The 22,855-nt window shown below is 39.1% G+C and overlaps 1 protein-coding gene across 1 annotated transcript in view; it reads right to left on the bottom strand.

Annotated features, from left to right (window-relative positions):
* The window catches only part of pinx1 (PIN2 (TERF1) interacting telomerase inhibitor 1), a 37,800-nt gene that overhangs the window by 1,693 nt on the left and 13,252 nt on the right, over positions 1–22,855 (bottom strand). The gene's annotated exons all lie outside the window — the stretch shown is intronic.

The raw sequence follows: 22,855 nt of genomic DNA, 5'->3' as shown, positions 1-22,855 counted from the left end.
AAACTTTTTAAAGGAATACACTATATATTTTGACAGATTTTAAAAACATCAGATTATGATAATTTACCTCATGTGACTGATTTTTTTTTTTACAGTTTTTTCCATTTATTTAATTGGATTTGTACAAAAAAAGACAAATCAAATGTCTCCAACAACTGCATGGCTGTCTCCATCCAACAATAGCAAAAAGACTGAATTTCTGAAACTTCACCAAACTAACTGTATTATTGTGTTTTGACATAAATTGTTAATAAAATTTGATAAACACCTACATTGTGACAATCAAATGTTTCAAGAAACTTTTGTAACCATTTTCATTAAATAAAAACATTTATGATACAAGCTGACAGTCAAGATTTATTTTTAAGTTTCTGATTTAATTCTTTAATATCGCATTAAACCCCATTTCCAAAAAAGTTGGGGTGCTGTCAAAGAGACATTGTCTGGATAGGAGCATATGTTTCCTGCTCGTTTGCCCCCCTCCCTCTTGCTCTATCGTACCGAAACCTCACTTTAAACACTGTGATTTGCCCGTTTATCATGTGGATATCAACCATGGAAATATACTAGATAAAGGGATACGTTCACCTAACAGACACTGGATTAAGGCATGGTATGGATTCCCTAGTGTGAGTGTATCCTAAAAGTTGCTCTCCATCTCACCAACTTCGCGCAGCTGATGCCATATGAAGCGCTCCGTCAGAATGGATGTGTTCAGAGTGATTCTGAAGGAGTGAAAGAGCCACAGGCTCGTCCTCACTGCTTATTTTCACCACAGAATGAAACAATTTGCCACTTTCTATTAATTTTTAGCAGTAAATACAAATATAACATAATGGACCCAGTGTGCACGGTTCAGGTGTGTGATGTTTTTCAGATTAAGGCTTGGTTAGCTTCTGCATGGACAGGTGCATGATTGATTGATGAGTGAGGAGCAGACTCTGCTCTTACCAGGGAAAGTTGACATCTCAGTTTTGTTAGAAAAAGAACTGCATGACGAAAGAAGATGTGCAGGACACATAGTTCATGGTAGAAGAAGAAGTTTGTTTACTTTCATTTGTAATACTTTAATTGGTAAAATTTTATACCTTTATTTAGTTATTTTAACTCCATACTCTATTGTTCATTTGTTTTAAACTTATTCTCCCTCCACAGACCCCAATGCACATTTTTCCAAGAGGGGAAATTAGAGGAATAGGAGGTAGTGGGCTGGATTTCATTTGTGCAATATAAAGAAAAACCACTGGGTAGTTTTAGTAGTTTAAGTTTTCAATGTTGGAGTAATTTGTAAAAACAGTTGTGATGTTACAATACAAATGGTGTCTGATGTTGTTTTGATGTATTTTTCATTGGATAGTGTTTTGATATTGAGACATAAATAACTAAAATTCAGAAGTTCTAAGGTTATGTAACATTTATTATTGCGCATCAGTCACGCTCAAAAGTACTGAAAATTGGTACCGTAATGTACCAATGCCAATTCACAGGTACCGGGAATCGGTACTGTACCAGTTCAAATGTGAAAGGTACCCATCCCTAGCTCCTCCTGCTGTTTTTTTTTTGTTAGTACCACCATCTTTTCCAGCTTTTTTTTTTTTTTTCTTTAGATGTTTTACTGTTATCAAATTCAAAATGAGCTAATATTTTAATGACATAGTGAAATGTCCCAGTTTCAACATATGACATGTTGTTCATGTTGTGTTATAAATAAATTATGGGCACATTTTACTCAGCACCCCAAATTTTTGGTAACTGAGGTTGCATTTCTATCAATCACAATGGAAAAATCTGACTTTTCATTCCATAATTGTGAGACGTGCATCCTACAGGCCTAAAAAAATAAACACAGACCTGCAGAAATGCATCAATGCAGAGATATCAGAGCGATATGGCTGCAAGGAAACTGGTGCCCAGAGCAGCTGGGGCTACAGGAGCACCTCTGCAGTACTCTGGGAATGAACTGGAACCTCTCCAACAACAGTCTTGATTTCCATACATGGTCTGCACCTGGACTTAAACCAGCAGGTTGGTTCCAAACCTGAGTCCACACACAGACTGAGCTACTGCTGACCCCCTCTGCTATGGTGCCAGCTGTCATAGTTTTTGACAAATGCAGTCGATTTTCAAGTGTAATGCTTTTTTTCTGTTTTAAAGATCATATTACTTTCAATATTGCCTGAATGAAACTTCAGATATCTCTCATGCAAGTCTCCACTCCTGATAACTCCTAACACGTGTGCGCACTACTATTCTGCTTTGATCAAGTTTTCTGGTAACCTGGCACGCCAATGGATTTGTTTCACACATCCATCTGGAAAACCACTCATACACAACGTTTGGGAAAGGGCAGAGCCTTTGAAAAAAAAAACTCGGAGGGTGACTGGATGAACATTTTGTTTGTCACATCTTTACAGGCCAATCGGAGCAATGAACCACGTGACGTAGTCGCTAGCGAGCTGTGCCCCTACCGAAGGAGTAAACTCCATTAGAGCTGCATAACGTGAATCATGGCAACTGTAAATATGTCAGTACATGACTTTTGCCGTTTTTGAAAAGAAAACAACTCAATGCTGTTCTTTGTTCTTCTTTTAACGAAGAAATGTCATCAAGTTCTGATGAAACTGGCACTTCAGCAGCATCCACACTAATTTCTTCCGCCATAATTGCACTGGCCACTTGTTGCTGTTGGCTTACGTCATGACTCTGCTGTGCCTGAAAGTACTGCCCCTTGATGCTGATTGGTCCTGTCACTTACTAACCGGGCCCAAACGGCTCAGACAGGAGCTTTGCATGATGGATTCACCAGTGAGAAACATGTACACGGGCATATCCATCTGCTTTGCAAGGTTAGATTTCTGGTGTGTTATCGCATTTTTAAAAAGCAGACCCCCCTGAAACCCTAACGTAAATTACCAGTTAAGGCAAAAAATTGACACGTGATAAATGTGATTATGTACCAACAGATTAAGACATATGGAAACATCCAGTAGTGGAACACTTGTCTCTATGCAAAACAAGATGGCTTTCCTCCAAGACCATAAGATCCGTACTTGTTCGTGTATTTTGTTGAATGTGGGGACATGAATCAGTCAGAATCACCACTCCAACCTTTAGGCTAGATTATTAAACAGGGCAAACTTTACAACAGAGAATTACAACACCGTCCACATTTTACCTCTACAGCATGAACAATTTGTCACCTCACCTCTGCGACCCATTTGTCTTCATTTTCCTAATGGTCTACTCAATGCATAATGATTCGTCCAGAAGAATACAGAGGCTCCTCCTGAGGATCGCACTAAACAATACTGACGCTCTGGAGGTTACCTCAGAGATGGCCAAGTGGATGGCATTTTTCAAAGCATACAGATTAGAGATGAACTGAAAACACAAGGTGATGTCAGGTCCTCTTAAAGTTTGGCCTTTAAGCCTTTAAATTCAGATTACCGTGCTTTGAACCCCAACACTGATTGAGACAGACAAGCTAACTGATAGGCTGGGAAAACAATGTAGATCTGAGCAGCTCTTACGGGATCTGATAGGCTAAAATATGGCCCTTCAAATAAGTGAGTCCAGCAGGGCTTTAGATGTCCTTATGTATCTATATATAGAAAAAAATGCAATCGCTGTAAAACCAGCAGCTTCACTTTAAACCCTTCATGTTATTAGTCACAACCTACAAAAAGCTTTTTGCAGTCAATATATATACCCATAAGGGAAACATTCATTGTTTTGTGGACTAATATATTGATTTGTATTGTTAAAAATGATTGCTCAGCCAAACTACTCAGCTTCTAATCCTCTTTTGGTTGGTTTAAAAAATATGGTAGGGTGCACACTAAAGAAAATTTGTACAACTATGGGCCTGACTTCCTCCTTACAACCGAAGTCATTAAGTCCCGGTTATTTGATGGTTTGAAAGAATATCTTGCCAGATTTTCCTGTGGTTTGAGGTGTGATAGAAAGGAATTTGCCCCGATCTGCTCAGAAGACAACTGGGGAAGATCTAAGATAGCCAAACATGCACTATGTGGATTGTCCAGCAGAATGGAATGATAGCCAATAACCCAATGGGGGAACTGTAGCTCAGAAGGTAGAGTCTCAACCACAGAGACCCCGACTGGTTGTATCCACAGCTCCTACAGTCGCATGTTAACGCCGAACAAGCCACTTAAACCCAAATAGCTTCCATTGCTGTGCCAGTGGGGTTTTAAAGTGCAAGGATGTGTATGAATGGAATTAGTTTATACTGACAGCCACTCTACACAGCACTCTTCACCATCAATGTGTGAATGTAAAATGAATGGGTAAGCATGACCTGCAGAGTAACTCACACTAGTATCATCTGTTTTTGCTGTATGGTGTTTACACATCTACCTGCTATAATACACTAGATTAGCTCAAGGTTTGGATAGTTTGGGAAAGTTTTTACTGTGTTTTCACTTCTTGTTTTTAATTTCAATTTAGTTTAACACATTTTTAAAGCCAGTTTACCAGTAATTATGTTTTTAGATGCTTTGTTTTAGTTGAGTCTTCCAAATGTTGGCTTAAAAAAACTAAAATATTTCAAGTATTTTTGATAGTGCGTACATTTGAGCTAACATTGTTAGCTGGCCCATTTATACCAAAACTTGATAAATTCTGTGGAGAAACTTTATCCACCTGTAACACTGTATAGCCTAGCTTCCTCACCAGTACAACCAGCGAGTCCTTCTTAAAGGAGCAATGCTCACCGAATTCATTAAAGGCTAATGCCAGTACTACAGTTACGTACCTCATATGGACTAACTTCAAAAATATTGAAATATCCCTTTAAAGCACTACAAAGTCTTGTTTAGAAAAGTGCTATCCACATAAAAGCTATAGTATTATGAAAAGCAGGAGTGTGAATCACAGCTAACTCACTATATTGTATGATATCATTTGATATGCTATTTAATGTTTGGCCAACAATGATTACTGCCCAACACAGAGATTTTGTGATAATTGATATATTGGAAGACTAAAATATACATATACTACTAGCTGATTAATTGACGAATTTAAAATGCTCCATACAAAGTGAAAGTGCAGTATTATTAAGGTATGGGAATTTATAAAGATGCTATGATTTATTTTGCTCATTGATTCAGCTCTTTATTGATTCCCTTATAGATTCCTTGCTGTGAATTTTCTTTGTGGAAAAAAGTAAGTTATATAGGATTTTATTATTAATAACTCAAATATTTTTGAGTTTCTTTCTCTTTGAACACTGAACAAGAAGTATGCCACCTTCAGGCAGGAGTGACAATTGCCAGAAAAGTTTTCCTTTCCAGAAAGTGACAGAGTCCCGCAGCACTGCTGCCTCAGAGCGATCTTTTGAGGTGGAGGATTTTTTTCCCCTCCAGAGTCCCCTGAAACAGGCTGTAGCATGGTGGTGGACCGTGGTGGTCCTGAGCACTACCTGTTTGGGCTATTGGCTCCAGCATAGGCTGGAATGGTAAAGTTGGTGAGAGGTGGTAAAATTCTACCTTTTATATAAAGTTTGTGATGGTAGGTTTCTACATCACATAAGCCGCACTTTTTCAGAAAAGAGCTTTCAAAGCAGATATCTCAGCTAGTTAAAAGTCATGAAATGCAAATTTTTTATCAGTTTGGTGCAAATGTCAGAAATAACACCAGCATTGATGTGTTATATCTTAGTTCAGTCAGATACTTCAGTTTGCAGGAGAAAAAAATCTTCATGTGTTCACTACCTCTTTAAATGTTAATGTCAATGGATTGAATCAATTGGAAACGCTTCTCAACCAGAACCGGTTCTCGATTCTCATCCCAGTATTAATGCATTTATTCACTGGAAGTGAATAAATACAGTTTTACCTCAGTTTTACCTATCTCGCTTCATCTCTAAAATTCCTTTCCCTGCTGTCAGACATTATCCGTCCGTTTTCTAATCCCCCTGTCAACTTCCATTCATCTTAGCCCTCATTCATGCCATAAGCACCACTGTGAGGTGTCATGAAGTCATGGTGCAATGAGTCATAGTGTGAGGCGATTATTTTAAAATCCAAATGCCGATATTTGGCACCAGGGAGTTGATCACATGATTTAGGACAACCATACATTTCTTTATCAATGTTTTCACCCCATTATGAGTCACTGTTTTTCCTTGTTGGCAGCATTAGGTTTTAGAAATTTATTCTGAAGTGCCACAAGGGCATTAAGTCCATGATTGAGGCCAAATGACACGGCAGAAAGTTTAACGCCACCTCAGACCTCAACTGGAAGGAACCCTAACTTCTAACAAGAGGGGATACGCCACTTCAGGTGAGGTGCCATTAAACAAAACTTTCTAACTTCCCAAAGAAAATCTATACTCCCCGTTACCGCACAATTGCATCCTCTCTGCTTCTTGGGAGAGAGGAGATGGGGCTTAGAGCTGACAGCGCCAAACAACGTGTAACTGGGATTTGGGAAGATGGCTGGGGGCCACTTTAGAGCTGCCTGTGAAATTACTCTCAGGAGAGGGAGAAAGGGGTGGGCGAGTGAGGGGGAGAGAGAGAGTGACAGAGAAAGAGAAACATCTCCTTCATCAGGGGGAAAGTGGCTTGAAGTTGGTGTGAGAGTCGTCCACACTGCCTGGGGATCTCCATTAGACCCTGATCCCACAGCAGGGAAAGTGCTGTGCTGAGCATCGACTTGACACACAGAACAGATAGAAACCTGAAGGTCCAGTCAGCAGAGCTGGCAGCCCTGGAGATTTTTGTTGGTGAGAGTTGATGGGATACATGTCTCTAAGAAACAAGCCAACAGTAATGTTTGAGATCTTGTTTCCACATGTTGTGTGTGTAATTTTGATTGACCTGCAATTATCAGCCACCTTTACTGTTTCCTTTCTTTTTATTTAAGGTGCTATTGAACTCCTGCAAATGTGCTGAATCCTGACAAAAGCTTGAGGTTAAAACATTTAAACATGGTTTTCCTTATGTCCCTTTTGGATAAATAAGAACTATATATACTGATTGACTGATTAGTATCTTTATTTCAAACATGTAAATGACAACATAAAAACAGTTTAAAAAGATCTAAGAAACAAATGAACAGAGAGAAAAAAGACAGTTACCTCCATCTGAAAAACACTTTGGGGAAAAAAGAAGATGGACAAATTTTAAACTCATCAACTCCAACCTCTTTATTTCCTGGTTAAACTTTATGGATAGCTTCCTTACTGAAAATCACAAGATTGTCTTCATTTTACTATCAATTTTGAAACTAAAGTACAGTGAGCTGTACAGCAGGGATCACTGACCCAGATGCCACATCAGGCCCCTCACAGCTTCCTATCCCACCCACAAAAGATTATAAAATTCTAAAAAAAGGGGAGGAAAAAAGATTCTGTGGTATTTTGGCATTTTTTTTCTGTCAATCCCTACAGCTATTAAAACAGCCCTTAAACAATTGAGATTGAAAAAAGCCAATAATAAGAAAATATAATGGATAATAAACACATACCCATTAAACCATTCTTGATTAAAGCAGTTTTCCACATCAACTTTCTAATTCAGGATCTGTGAGAGTATAATATTCTCTGCCTGAGAATCAAAGCAAAAACCTTTTTCCTGCATGTGTTTTTCACCATTTATGACACAGTATATTTACCTTAAACCCAGTGATGAAGAACATAAAAGTGCATGAAATATGTGGCCAAACGATCCAAATCACCACCTTGAAGCTAGATGTAGCATTGGCAATTAGGACTGATCTTACTGATTTACGTACATTTGAAAGAAACGACGATATTTGAACCAAAATCCGTTCATGAGACCAAAATTTCAGTTCAACTGAAAATCCAGCCCCTAAAGCTTCTGTCAAGGAAAAAGCTGGCCCATGTACAGATGTAGGCGATGAGCCCTGCTATACAGTATATTACTCAAAACTGAACAAGAACCGCATTTTCATCTAAAGATGCTTACTGTAAATACATATTTATCATCAGCTGTATATTATGATCTACATTATCTTTAAACCTCCCCTTCTTCTCCTGCCAGCTATTTATTTGTGCTTTGTACAATAATTGAACAGCCTAGAATTCATTGGGTCAAAAAATGTCAGTTTTAGATTTTAAAAATTACTGATTGATTTTGAAGTGAGGGTACAAGTGTCTGTGGAAACGCAAATTACCATACTGAACCATACCAAACTGTACTCCTTCAAACTGGACCAACCGGTTGAAATGCAGCTTAACATTTACTACTCCCATTGCTCTTTTTCTTATGCAATATAACAACTGCTTTCATTGAGCTGTGTTCATAAGCATAAGCTGAGCTGTGAGTGTTTCAAGCCACAATACAGCATAAAATGGCAGTTAATTGTCTCTGCAGCTGCAGCTAACAATTACTTAAATAAACTGGGCAATTATTTTTTTCAATTAATAAGTTGAGATTTTTAGGGGTTTTTTTTATTTCTAGCCCTTTATTTAAAAAATTACATTCCAGAGTTGTTAAACTGTAATATTCCTGTTTTATTTAGTGAAAAAAAGGTTCTGAAAAACAAAATGTTGACAGGCTTTAAATAGTTTTGACCGGCCATTGAGTTGCACACAAAAAATACAAATCTATAGTTTGAAACAGGTAAAGGATTTTGATAACAATACTGATACACTCACTAGCTATGTTTACATGTACCACTTGTAATCGGATTAATGCCCAAACTGAATAAAAATATATCACATAAACACTTAAGTCCTGCAGTTCTATTTGTACAATTTCCTACACATTTCACAGTCTGTCATTGACTACTTTCACTCCTTGAATTTGCTAGATCAAGTTTTGACAAAAAAAAACAAAACAAAACTAAGGTATCAATATGCAGAGCCAGTTGGACTTCTTTATATTCAATGTTGATCCTTAAAATACAGCCTTTTTCTTTTGAAAGCAAATGTTATTCATTTTTTCTTATATCAATAAGAAATCACCTATAGCTTAAAAAAGTGGTTGTTTGCCTTAAAAGTAATAGATGTAGATAAAATCAGTTTACATAACTCCTGGAACAAGATGGGAATGATTACAAAGGCAGAACCAGGCTTAAACACAGTAGGGTTTAGGAGTGGAGGGGTTGGAGAACACCTATATCTAAGCCATGTCTACTCCTCCTCCTCCTCCTCCTCCTCCTCCCGGACCCTGAACCCCAGGAAAAGGATGCGCTCAGTGTGCTGCGTGCAGTTTTGAGATAAGGCTCCTTCGGCAGAGGAGCAGTCTGGCTGGCTATCGGGCCCTTCCTGCTCCGCTCTCTCCCCTGGCGGGGGCCGGGGCTGGGCAGGGAACACAGGGAGGGCCCGCAGAGGGTCCCAGAGAAAAGGAGAGGGTGGGAAGACATTCAACAGGCCGCCTCCTTCAAGACACTCCAGTTCTATCTGCCCCTGCTAATGTGGTCCATGGGAAGCCAACAGGAAGACGTGTGCCAAGGTGCCAAGATACTGAGGCCAACACATTCAGGAGGAGAGTGAATCGAGCCAGCAGAGGATGATAGGAAAGGTTTGCCTGAGTGCATGTGAAACTTTTACATGCAACAAGATCAGCAGAAAAATGCCTTCCACTTAATTTATCAACTGCTGAGTAGATTTTCAGCCTTTACAGAGTAAGACATTATATGTCCTCCTTTATGTCCAATACTTACCGGGATAATCTAATTTAGATGTTTTTAGTAGCATGGTCAACACTAAGTTTGCACCGAGTCCTATTCATTAATTTTGTACTGTAAGACAATAAAGCACTTTAGTATTTAATAACAGTCCTACCTAAACCGGTACCTGCTTTAGATAGAGCTGAACTATTCAGCATTTAGAAAAATACTAGCCTTAGCTTGTTCACTTTAGTAGTTTATTAATGGACCTGTCTTTATTATCTGTAAAGAGGAATACAAGTGGACAAGTTTAACTCAGTTTACACCGTTTAATGGGGCTTCTAGTACTGATTTTACTCAAACTGTCAGCTTCTATTTCTAAAACTCAATTAATTGCAGAACTTAGCAGTTAAAATTAGTTTAAGTCATAACACATGTTCAAGAGTGAAAGGACGGTTAGAGTCAGAGCACTGAGACACAGTGTTGCAATGTAGATTACAATTATGGTCTGATGAGTTAAGCTGCGATTTAGCTCACATTAAAAAGTTATTCTTTACTTTGATTTTTTTTTTTTTTTTAGGATATTATTACCTTTTACCAGCCATTAGTTCTTCTTGATTTGCAGCACACTGATTTGAACTTAAAATGTGTCTTAAAAATCTCTGCAGACCACTGACTGGTCAGAAGGATAATCATTCCCAGGACAGCCAACATAAACATTTTGATACTTCACTTAACATCTATGGCTCATTTTTGTGTATATTACATTATGTAAAATGCGCAGTGTAAAAAAAAAAAAGCTTTTAATATTTGGACTGGCTTCCATCCCATTCTGCAGATTGCTTAAGGACATTCATTTTATGTTTTATTTTCCATACTGAAGGCCAATATGTGGGCACCCTCTGGCTTGAAATCAAAGAATTATTATTTCAAGCGTTTACTGAGCATAAGGCTGTATCAGTTCACATGAAACCCTATTTTTTATTGTGTTGGTTCTGAGGTTATTAAAAAAAGAAATTTCACGGCAACCTTATGATCACAATGTGGATTAGTCATGACGTTTTACATTAAAGATTGATTCATGTGAGTCACATATGAAAAGTAGGGCTGTCAAACAATTTGAATTTTCAGCACAATTACTTGCTGAATTTAGAAAGTTAATCAAGATTAATCTGTTTGAGCTGCTGTTTTAGAAATCAGTTATTTTGCTTTTAAGAAAAAAATGTATAGTATAATGACAATGTGAAGTAATTCTTTCCTGTGTCTTGATTTCTGAATCCAAGAAATAATTTATGATGTTGACTATTATTCTTTAAATCATTGCTTCACTGCCTCACAAGTGTTGTCTGACAACTCACTTAGAGATAAAAGACAGCTTCATCGTGCTTATTCTGTCAAACACACTGTTTAACACCATTACACATTAAAAGTATGCAGGAGCGCATGTACAAAATGACCAATGATCCCCAGTTATTGTGACGGCATTAGAGCTCTAGGGGAATTCCAGTTTGACTGCTTACTCTGCAAGCAAGATGATGGATTTTCTCAACAATCTGTTCTTTTATATGCATTTAATTTATATTTTGTACTGTCTTAAAGAACAATTAATCTCAGTTTTTCTTAAGAAGTGAAATAAGATCATGTCTATTTAGCATTTTTGCACCTTTGCACATCTTGCAATCTTACTATCAATACACACTGACCTGTATGTACTACTTACAAGAGCTCTCCCATACATATAAATCTTATTTTTTTTATATTTAATGTTTAATTCCTCTACATTGAGATCAAAGCTAACCAGAGTCAAAGTCCTTGCTGAGTAAGCATATTTGGCCAAAAAAGCTGATTCTGAATCTGAAATAAGAAATTCAAAGGAGCTCTGGTATCCTTACATTGTATCACTGTGACAGGACTAAGATTGGATGGTGTCATCCACTTCCTGCCCCTGTATTGCAGCTAACTACCATGCACAGATAAGCCAACAATTAAAAAATACAATAATTGTGGACCTTAATCTTGTTATGATTATTGCATTAATGCTGACAGCCCTAATAAAAAGGGATCTTTAAAAAAAATTGAAACTATTGGATATCTGTGGCCTTAATTTAAAACATTATCAATGAGGCAATTCTAATAAAACACCATCCATTTATTACTAACACAGAAGACATGCCAAGTATGCAAAAAAAAAAAAAAAAAACTTTAAGTCTTTCCATAATGCAATGATAAAAAACTATTAAAAGTGAATGGGTACCACAATCAGTTGTATGCATGCACTACCAAAAAGTCACCTGACATATATGATAAAACTGATAAAGTGGAGGTAAAATAAGAGAGAAATATTCTGATTAATGTTCCATCTTGTAATACTGCCTTTTGTCCGAACAGATCTAAAGGAAGGAAATAATCTGTGGCACACTGAAAATAAATTTATAGAGACATAAATTCACAATAAAGCCATCTTCAGTGTTTGGACATTATTGCTCCTATTGTTACCAATGCCCCTGCAACCACCAGAACATGGGAACCCAGGTGGGCTGTGCACAGGGAATCTATCTGAGATTTAAAGGAAGCTTTCACGTGTTGTTGCCTTTTTTCCTTTACTATAAATTGTCGATCACTGCAACATATACAATGCTGGGGTAAGCCTTCCAGTTCACACCCTGGCACTTTAAGAGCTATAAAGTGTGCTTATGAGCTTTTTAATGTTAAAGAAATATCTGAAAATGATGTGTGGTGATAATATTCATCTGTTCTGAAAACGTAAAACTCACAGAAAACTGCATTAGACTGATAACTCCTACGGTTTAGGTATACTGAAAGTTACTAAAACTTGTAAATACATATTTAAAAGTTAGGTCTATCGGGTCAGCCAAAAGATGACATAATACCTTTTAGCCTACATGTTAATTAGCATTTGACAGAGCTCCAGTTGCCCATTAATTTTCTTAAAAACTGCCTGTTTGCATTACTCGCTGTTTTTTTCCCCTTCTTTCGATAATTTCCAGCCAATATTGGTTGGGTCTGTAATTGCATGAGTGTGCCCTCATTGTTCTGCCACAATAATAAATTTGGCGATACTCGAGGTCTATGGATCAGGCCCTGATTAGCCAGCTGTCTCTCCCTGATGAGCACACAAGTCCAGCAGCCCATCCTTCATGAGCCTGATGTGGGTGGACAGAAAAACAGGTGGATACCTTACTCCCTGGTAAATAAGCAAACCCCTCAGATGACCATCAATACTTTTTAAGTAATGTCCCTTTCTCTCAAATGAAAGTAATATTTATCTCTGTCCTCTGACAGGCATAATATTTACATACAGTAAGTAGTTAAAAAGTGTAAAATAATGTACAATAAGTGCATTAAAAGCCACACATGAAAGCTTCCACAAAGCTAGTTTTTTTTTAAAGGCAGATTTTTTGTTTGTAGTTGAGACCAAACACAAAAAACTGGGTTTTGAAAAATTGCACTTTGTTCCCGATGCAAGAACGTTTATCATAAGTAACAAATGAAGACAACATTATGCATGCAGCATGACTGCCCTGTGCTTGTTCAACATTGCTAACGTTTGCCGACAATGCCCCCCTCAAGAGCAGAGGGGTCCTCCCACCCAGCCCCACAGAGAGGGGGATACAGTGATTATTTTCCCCTGCTGTGATTTATTAGATTAAAGAGTCAGTGATTAAACGGGAGGCTGTGGCTGTAAACAGCAGAGAGGGTTGGAAATCTTTGGGCGGTTAGCTTCAGCGGGCGGTAATTACCCTGGCTCTATGTATTCTACTTCAGGCCAGTAACTAAGAGACAGACGCCCTCTTTTTCAGTTTAGTCCTGCGCTAATCTGTAGGTGTCAGCGAGCTGGCATGGCGGGGAGGGAGCAGTCCACACAACTGCCAGGGAGGTAAGTAGGTGGCAGACATGCGGGGCATGCGTCTTCGCAGGAGGGGGGAAAGTCAGCGGGTCTTGATATTTTCAGCGGTAGAAGCAAAAGGGCCTGTCAACAAACACGCTGAAGAAAATGAGAGCTTTTACTTGAGGCAATTAGATGTTATCTGAGAATGAATTACAGCTCTTCAGTTGAACAATACGCTCAGCAGCCTGCATGAATGCACCGGCCCACTCAGTCTGCAACAGTGCACGTTTACACCAGCGTCTCCTGTCAACAGATCAGCCCTGTGAGCTGATGGACAACTGGGCCAAAAAGTACTCTGGTTCTCCTTGGTGCTGTATTGATCTAATGTAATTATGTTGTTAGGTATACGACACAATAGGACAATGCTGGGGGCAAAGAACAACCCTGTTAGTGTTTGAACCTTGGCCCTGATCTCACAGGAAACAATTACCTGTCTGCATCCTAATGACTTTCATCCTAAAGATTATTAAATCCTATTCCTACTTATTTAAAGCAGCTAGAGACCTGTAAATATTATCTTTAAGTCTCATCCAGAATAACCAAAACCATTCTGAAATACTTCAAAATTTTAACGCTTCCTCTTTTTATCATTCACACCTCAGTACAACCTGTGAAACTTACACTAGAGTTGCAGACGATTTCTTGACCAAAACAACATCTTGCTTCTGCGCTGTCAGCGAACTTTCATGGATAAACTCCGCCTATTGGCTCCCTGGCGCCTTGCCGACGCATCTGCGAAACGCCAAAGCCCCCAACCCCGCACTGCTCATGTCCCATATTCCTTAAGATGATAGTATCGGGGGAGCCCCCCGCTGAAGTGCTATCCTTCATGTGGACGACGCGTGGGTAGGAAACACTGACAACAGGTGCCACCCGATGAGGCCTGATCCTCTGGCTCTTTGTGCCTGAGAAGGAGTGGGAGTGGGAGAGGCCGCCAGGGTCACACTGACCTGGGAGACGGGTGCGCCATACTGACCGTCTGACTGGAGGATTCAGACGTCAAAACAATCCTTGCTTCAAATTATTCTTGATCATTTTTCTTCCCTGACAACTTTAAGGAGTACAGAACTAATGAACGGGAAGATCATCTACAATATTGATGTTTTGAACGGTCAAATCTTTTGGCCTAATTAGCTCCAAAACCCCTATCATTAAAAAGCTGAATCAGTTAATGGTAAAACAAAAAGACCAGACTGAGCTTAAAAAAGATTAAATTTATGCTCAAGAGGCTACACAAAGCAAGGTTTTGAAAACATGTTTTTTTATTTTGAAGTTCATTTCAACTTGGTGATATTGTAGTCATAATATTAAACCTAAGTGTCTTATTTGAGCTTTTGGGAAAAAAAGGAAGAAAAAACCTTAAAATTCAGTCTTTTTCGATTCAAACTAATACTCCAAAAAGAAACGTCGAAGGAAACACAGGAGGAGAAATTCACTACGGCTTATTTCCACCTTTCATCGGAGCCGGCGCCTTTAAAAAATGGCTAACTTTTGTTGATGTATGAATCGGCGGGGAGTCTATTTATCAGCAGGCCCTCTGCGGTCGCCCGCTTGGGTCCCTCAAGTCACAAGCCGCGTCGCTCCCCTTTGACTGATTAATTAGCCAATCACAGGACATTTTTCACTGGGCGGCAGAATGGTTTATTTCAGCTAATGCCGGGCTTTCGAGCCGGGGCCCGTTGGAGCCTCGTCGGCTCTTTCGGCCTGCCTGAGTGGCCGGGCAGAGGGGCAAGGGAGATAAATCAAGCTGGGCCGGCCCTCCATGTGGCTCCCCTAACTAAACCCCCTGAGGAGGGCACGGTGGTGGAGGAGGAAGGGGGAAGGGAGAGAGGGACGCAGGACAGCCAGGGGCACTGCTCGCCCGCCGATAAGCACGGGGAGCACGGGGCTGCCAAAGTGCCTTCATTTAGAAGTGGCCGGGGCTTTTTGATATGTCGGCAGAGAGGGTCTGTCGTTTGTCATGCTGTGAGTAATTGTGTTGAGGGGCACAGGAGGAGGCAGGAGATGGAGGGGGCCTGAGAGCGTGGGATGGGTGATGGATAACAGAGAGCCATGTAGATGGACAGGTGCTTCACCACAACCTGATAACCACCAGTGGTCAGGGAGTGTAAGTAATGGTTAGAAGCATACATTTTCAGGTGGAGACAAGGTACGGGGTGAAATGGTGGTCATTCATTTATCTTATCAATGTTTATATTTAACAGCTGATATTACACGACTGCACTAATCCTGTACTGATAAAAATGACATTTATGTTCAGACCTCAAAAATCTACAGTAATTCAACACAACAAAAATTTTTATTGCAGGCTAAATAAAGAAGTCAAAGTTACATACGGGGTTAATAGACAGCATTATACTGAGAAATGAGAGGAAGTAGACTGTACAAGGTTTCACATGTGTACCAGATACAGTAAAATACCTTGTGTTTGTTTGTGTTTGCTATAGTGTATCCTAAACAGATGACAGGCCTGATGTTCAGTCTTTTCTACAGTAAAGCTGGGAAAAGGAAGTTGTTGCTGTTGTTGCTTTAATTATTTTATCATTACTGCAAAACCTGTCTGTAAATCATGAGTAAGGCCTGGACTGTATCATTACAAGATTTTGAAAGCCATCTTAAACGTGTCCTCAACATTAACAATAAAACAGGACTGTGTCTGGTCAGTATGCTATACTGTGGCTAAATCATACAAAGTTATTGTTTTTTTGTCAAATCCTAAATATACTCAAGGATCATATCACATGATCAGAGTTATATTTGCACATCAAAACATGAACAAAAATACACCTCCAAGAACATTACTTTAACGCTTGTTATGGGATATTTGACCTGAAAGAAACCTTCACCTAGTTAAAAGAAATATCTTTTTATTTGGGGGCTTTTTAATGCCTTTATTGACAGGGCAGGGGATAGAGTCAGAAACTGAGGAAAGAAATGACATAGGAGGGGCTACAAGCTGGATCTGAACCCAGACTGCCCACCTCAAGGACTACAGCCTCCACACACAGGTTGTTTGGACATAGAACCTAGACCCGTGGTTCTTAACCTAGGGTTCAGGAGACACTAAGAGGGGGGTCACCAGATGCCTTCCCAAAAAAATGATATTTTTAAATGATTTAAATTGTATATTTTACTTTTTTTTTTTTTTTAATTAGGGGCACTCGGTAGGACAATCCCAGATCCTGTAAAAACAGAATTTGTGGATGATCTGCTAATGCACTGAAATCAAGATATTGCACGTTCTACCTTTGCAGCTTGACGCTCCCTCAACCATCCCCTTCTGCTTCCCAATGGCACGATGACTCAGTGGCAGGGATTGAAAGTGAAACTTATCTTTTTTTTTTTAAATAGCTTGAACTGCCTAATATGGAACTGCTATATGTTTTTTAAAACCATTATCTGCACAAAGTATGCAGACTTTTTTTGATGATCAAAAGAGACTGCATTCCTAACGGTTCACGGGGAAGAGAGGCAGAGGCAGATTCAATCCTGTTGTAATAATAATTACAGCTGATATTATTCTGCTCTGTCTCTGTTTTGCATCACTATTAACAAGCCTCTTCACCCAGCGTCATGAGATTTACCTCTCAAGATAACGTCATCAGAATGAAAAGGAATCATAATAAAATCAAGAAGAAAAAATTGTGATATGATTTTTTTCCCTATGGCCCGCCCTAACTTTCAGAGCATACCAAGTCTCTTTTCACCGTAGTTACATTTATGTCATAATCTATGATCTACCCAAAGTTTCTTATTTTTGTTCAAAATATAAGCAGCTCTTTATCTAAACAGAAAGTCAATCACCCTTAGTATAAGACACTAAAGAAAACCAAGATTAAACAAAAGAGTGTTTAAATGTAAAATTGTGAAACGTCAAAATGCAACAGAAAAGAGGTTGCAGAGGTGGTCAGCAGTCATGATTTAAGACAAAAATTCTCTTGATTAAAATTTCTAATCCTTTGACAGCCTGATCATTACCTTAAAGTTTCTTGTCAATTACTGCCCCATCTCTTAGTATTTGCACTTCAGCCACCTTCCTGGTTATTAGATAATAAGAAACACTGTGCAGCCTTACTTATAGTGTTATTTAGTATTTATATTAATAAAATCATCGCCTCATTGCATAATTGCCATTTCCATCTTTATGCTGATGACACTATTTTATATTCCTTTGCCACCACCATTCAAGAGGCTACCCTAAATCTACAGCTTTCTTTTAATATCCTACAAAACCATCTGCATAAGTTAAAACTGGTCCTGAATTGCTCCAAAACTAAATGGATGCTGTTTTCAAATGGAAAAAATATCGACTATAATAGTGTTCAAATTCAGTCTATGGATAACACTATAATAGAATAAATACAATCATATAAATACCTTGGTATCTGGCTTGATGAAAAACTAACTTTTAAAATTCATATTGATGTGCTTTAATCCAAGCTTAGACAACAACTAGGCTTTCTTTATAGAAATAAATCTTGCTTCCCTATGTTTACAAGAAAAAGAATAATACAAGCAGTTTTCCTCTCTGTGTTGGATTATGGGAATGTTATTTATAGTCATGCAGCCAGTACAACTTTAAAAGCTCTGGATGCAGTGTATCATTCTGCTCTGAGATTTATTACTGGGGATAGCTATGGGGTGCATCATTGCCATCTCTATCAAAAAACTGGCATGCCTGCTTTAACAATAAGAAGAGGCCAGCATATTTATTTATTTATTTATTTATAAAGCACTTTGAAAGACTCTTCCCCCTTATCTCTCCAATCTGCTCCCAAACAACATGGGAAACCACCATACTTGCTCCAACTCATGGCTTACCCTAAAAATCCTAAAATCAACAGAGTTAAGAAGATCTGCTTTTAGTTATTATGCACTGAATACATGGAATTTGCTTCAAAACATTTCAAACTGACCACATTACTGACCACTGAGACATTTCCAGGCTCTAACTTCAGATGTTATTGATTTTACTTGTTTTTGCTTATAGTAGTTTAACAGTTTAACTGTTTTATGACTGATCTCTAAATGATTCTACTAGTTTTATTCAGAATTGTCAGGCTTCATCTGTTTTATGTTCTGTTGTTGTCGTCGTATTTGTTTGATTTTTCAGTACCTGCCCTGTTGTACACCTCGGCATCACTGAAAATGAGGCTTGTCCCTCGATGTGTTTTCCGAGGACTTAAATAAAATAAATGATGATGATGATACTGATGATAAAAGTTAAATTGATTCAACGAAGCATTAATGTGCAGTGACGGATGATGATCTGGTTATTTCTTTATATTGACTGGATGAGGTTTGTCCTTTGTTTTATATGTAACTCATGACGCTTAAGGTCTTTGCACACTGGGTCCGTTTATTTCGTCCGAAATTTTTGCATGTTAAAAAATAAAATCAAGCTCATGTTGTTCTGCTGACATTTGCAAGTCATTTAAATGGGTGACTGATGATTCAAAACAGTGCCCACTGCTTCCTCCTCGCTTGGTCATACCCGCAGGACCCCTCCTGTCTTTCTCTCTCTCTCTCTCTCTCCCCTCTCTCACACTGAAACCTCTCTTTAAACACCAAAGTTTGCTCATTTATTATGTGGATATCAGCCATGGAAATATGACAGATAAAGACATACGTTGTAACCTACTCACAGATCATAACAGAGCTTGAATTATAAAGTTGCTCTCCATTTCGCCAACTTGGATTATGGAAGTCACCCCACACACACACACACACACACACCCACATACAGTTTAAAGATAGCAGTTTAGTTAAAGTGCTAGGATGATTGACATTTATTGTCCTATCCACAATATCATTTAGTAAAAATCATGTTTCACACAAGCTCATATGGTCTTGAGCACACATTTCTAGTCTGGTCTTTGATGCTCAGAGGCATGTGGGACAGCAGTATGTGTGTATTTGTGTGTGTGTTTTCTGCCTGTCTGGGTTTCAGGGAGCGTTGTGAGCAGCGATAAGAGGCAAGCAGGAAGCACATCACTGCGGAGGAAGGAAAACCCCAGCAGAGGGGGACCAGTGGAAGGGAGGCTGAAGAGACAGCGGTGGGTGGTGGAAGATTCATGAGCAGGAAGGAGGGCGGTTCTGGAGAAGCCGATCCAGATTTGGTCGAGTCTCCTGGCCTAACCTTGTCAGGATGCAGATATGTGATAGCGGGGCATGTGTAAACCTCTGTAAGGCCCTAATGTAGATTTAGTCACTGCTTAGAAATAAAGCTCTTTGGGGTATTGAGATTATTGCATCTGGTATCTTAAGTGTATCTGGGATGTAACCGTGCTGTAAGCACACATCAGGGTGCACCAAGGGTCACTGGCAGTGTCATTCACACACGCTCACAGGAGATCCTGCACAATGCCTAAAGCTTGATGGGTCCATCACCCTCTTTACCTTTTCCCAGCAACCTCAGATGATGCTGGGCTTCAGCACAAGGCCTCATGGGAAGCCATTGTGATTGTGCTGAGTGTTTTCGATATGGTCAATGGTGTCCCTCCTGGCTGAAAAATAACAACCCATAACCAAATGATTAGGGAGAAAATCATGGGGTGTATTGCTTGCATTTCCAATGTTAATCAGCCAGGGACCAGCGCCTATTGTAATGTTATGGCTCAGCACCTGTGGGGAATTGAGAAGGTTTCTCGCATGCAATTTATGGATTTTAAGATGCCAATTCCTTCAAGCTAAAGGCTTGAGATAAACAGAGGAAGCCAGCAAGAGGCTTTACAGTGTCTCTGAGTCCAAATGCTCCATTTGTCATCGTCTTTCTGGATCTGTGTGGGATCAGCAGAAGTTGTGACAGCCAAAACAGCAGTTATTTAAAAGAGGTCTTTTAGTGTGTAATCTTTTAAATCCCAATTTTTGCCACTTTTCATGTCCTTTTAATTAGAATCCCATGATTGTTTATGCCAAAGATATTTAGAGAAAAAAGGTGTCATCTGATGGGAAAAAGTCTAATATTTATCCTGTGGATGATGCGATTTTAAAAAACCCTTCCCCCTTATATAAATGTTTCCATTCATGTGAATCAGCTAATGGATTGTTTGCAGCTAATTTTGTGTGGTAAGGAAACAAAAAGAAACTAGAAAAGCACTCGGAGAGCGCAGACCTCCGGCATTAGCCCTATCCCCCAATAGCAAAGAATCCTTAAAAAATTCCTGGATCCAGACGGTGATCCGGATCACTCCCAAAATCTAATCAGTTCTTTTTTATGCCATTTCTGACATTTCCTGAAAATGTCCTGAAAATCCATCCATAACTTTTTGAGTTATGTTGCTAACAAACAAACTAACTAACTAACTAACAAACTAACTAACAAACCCTGCCGATCACATAACTTCCTCGGCAGAGGTAATGAATGCTGATGTCTCTTTAGTATTTCCCCTTGTGGGACTAATAAGGAATATATTATCTTTATAACCTACTGAAGAAAACAAGCTTGTCAGCAGCAGATTATATTATTTCTACGTCATTATCTTTAATGCCTGAAACCACTGCAGCAAGGTAAATGTCAGACAAATGATCAACTACCAAAACAGCCTTTTTGCTTTCCACTGTAATGATTCTGAACTAGATGAAGACAAGGCCTTTTTGAATGGACTACTCACACATATACAGGAAAAATAAGAAAAAGAAATAGGAGGTGTCCCTTTGACAAGGAAAAGAGAGCTTTCAGAGCCTAAGAAACCACTGTGCTACTCCTCTGCTCCCTGTCTGTGACAGACACTAACTTTAATCTATAAATTTTCTGAGAACTGCTAAAGTGACTTAATAAAACATTTTCCAACTGTGAATGAAACAGTAAGTGAAGACAGATGATGTGACGGAGGGCAGAGCAGAGAGGCATGCAGCGGGGGAGAAAGCAGAACTTCTTAAGCATCAGAAACATGCCAAACCCTCTGCAATGATTATGAATAAAAATTTTATTTCACTAGCTTCTTCAGAGCATAACCCCTGTGAAATAATCAAGAAACAACATGTCCTCTCTTTGTATTACAGCTCTGTTCAGCAACAGGACACCAGCGATGGCTCTTTAAAGCTAATTACCTTTATACAGGTGATGATAACAAAGTGGATGGGCACAATGAGCTGAACCATTTGGAAGGTAATACGTCAGGATGCCAGAAAATGATTTAGAAGAGACAGTGACAACTTTGGTGGATAGATAATTAGATAATTGTGAGTAAAGCAAAAATGGTTGCAAAACTGGGTTAAAAGTGGCAAAAAGGTGGATAAATGGGTGGCAAAAAGAGGATAATGGTGTTAAAATAGCGGTGGGGTTAAAGCGGCAAAAAGTGTTAAAAAATGTATCAAAAGTGACAATAATTGGCAAAAAAGACAAAAGGCAGTGACAATTTGGTAAATGTGACGAAAAAGTGGCTCAAAATGGAAAAAAGGGTTTCTAGTGACACAACAATTTTAAAATTGACAAGAAAGTGGTGAAAATGGGTTAAAAGTGGTGAAAATAGGCTAAAATTGGTGAAATGGGCTATATGTGGCAAAAAGTGGCTTAAAATGGCCTGAAATAGCAAAGCATGGGTTTGAGGAGGCAAATTGATATAAAAAGTTGCAAAAAGTGGTAAAAATTGGTTAAAGGTGGCCGAACAATTAGCAAAAACAGGTTAAAGTGGCCGAAAATATTGTAAAAATATCTTAAAAGGAGCACAATTTAACCATTTCAATATCAGAACCAATAACAGCTTGACACTTTTCAGTTCCATAATGAGGTAACTGTTAGCCAGGATGCTAGCACCAATGCTACTGATCTAACACACATGCATTGAAAGCATAAAAATAATACAAATTGGGAGGGCCCATTCTCTGGGTTTTTCAGGGGCCCACACAGCTCTGTGGGTAGGCCTGCTTCACAATGCAGTGCAAATGGGTACACAGGAGAACAAGGCCCACAAAATATTATTAGATACAAAATGAGCACAGGGATGCATGGCGGCGCAGGGTTTAGCGCATGTTTGCATGTTCTCCCCGAGCATGCGTGGGTTCTCTTCAGGTACTCCGGCTTCCTCCCACCAAGTTCACTTGTGACTCTAAAATTGGCCGTAGGTGTGAATGTGAGCGGGCCTGGTTGTCTGTCTCTCTATATCCCCCCTGTGATTGACTGGCGACCAGTCCAGGGTGAACCCCGCCTCTCGACTAATGACAGCTGGGATAGGCTCCAGGCCCCCCGTGACCCCGAATGGGATAAGCAGTATAGAAAACGTATGGATGGAAAATGAAAACATTTGTTCAACTACAAATTACAGACACACATAATAAGCTGCTTTAAATGTGGGATGAGACAGAAACCAGGTATGCATGATGTCTGATGTCTGACAGTTGAAG

Source organism: Cheilinus undulatus, linkage group 14 (genome assembly GCF_018320785.1).
Source record: "Cheilinus undulatus linkage group 14, ASM1832078v1, whole genome shotgun sequence".
NCBI lineage: Eukaryota > Metazoa > Chordata > Actinopteri > Labriformes > Labridae > Cheilinus > Cheilinus undulatus.
Note: the sequence above shows the minus strand (reverse complement) of the source record. Positions and strands in the feature narration are given on the sequence as shown.